At 35.2% G+C, this 697-nt stretch overlaps 1 protein-coding gene across 2 annotated transcripts in view; it reads left to right on the top strand.

Moving 5' to 3' along the window:
- Positions 1–697, top strand: part of ZSWIM5 (zinc finger SWIM-type containing 5) — a 287,054-nt gene that overhangs the window by 77,977 nt on the left and 208,380 nt on the right. The window lies entirely within an intron of this gene.

The raw sequence follows: 697 nt of genomic DNA, 5'->3' as shown, positions 1-697 counted from the left end.
TTTGTCATAGATTAGTTGACCATAGGTGTGTGGGTTTATCTCTGGGCTTTCTATCTTGTTCCATTGATCTGTGTTTCTGTTTTTGTGCCAGTACCATATTGTCTTGATTACTGTAGCTTTGTAGTATAGTCTGAAGTCAGTGAGCCTGATTCCTCCAGCTCCATTTTTCTCCCTGAAGACTGCTTTGGCTATTTGGGGTCTTTTGTGTTTCCATACAAATATTAAGATTTTTTGTTCTAGTTTTGTAAAAAATGCCATTGGTAATTTGATAGGGATTGCATTGAATCTGTAGATTGCTTTGGGTAGTATAGTCATTTTCACAATATTGATTCTTCCAATCCAAGAACATGGTATATCTCTCCATCTGTTGGTATCAACTTTAATTTCTTTCATCAGTGTCTTATAGTGGTATCATCTTTAAATTCTTTCATCAGTGTCTTGTAGTTTTCTGCATATGGGTCTTTTCTCTCTCTAGGTAGGTTTATTCCTAGGTATTTTATTCTTTTTGTTGCAATGGTAAATTGAAGTGTTTCCTTAGTGTCTCTTTATGACCTTTCATTGTTAGTGTATAGGAATGCAAGAGATTTCTGTGCATTAATTTTGTATCCTGCAACTTTACCACATGCATTGATTAGCTCTAGTAGTTTTCTGGTGGCATCTTTACGATTCTCTATGTAGAGTATCATGTCATCTGCAA

This window comes from Physeter macrocephalus, chromosome 4 (genome assembly GCF_002837175.3).
Source record: "Physeter macrocephalus isolate SW-GA chromosome 4, ASM283717v5, whole genome shotgun sequence".
Taxonomy (NCBI): domain Eukaryota; kingdom Metazoa; phylum Chordata; class Mammalia; order Artiodactyla; family Physeteridae; genus Physeter; species Physeter macrocephalus.
This window is presented reverse-complemented; position numbering and strand designations above follow the sequence as displayed.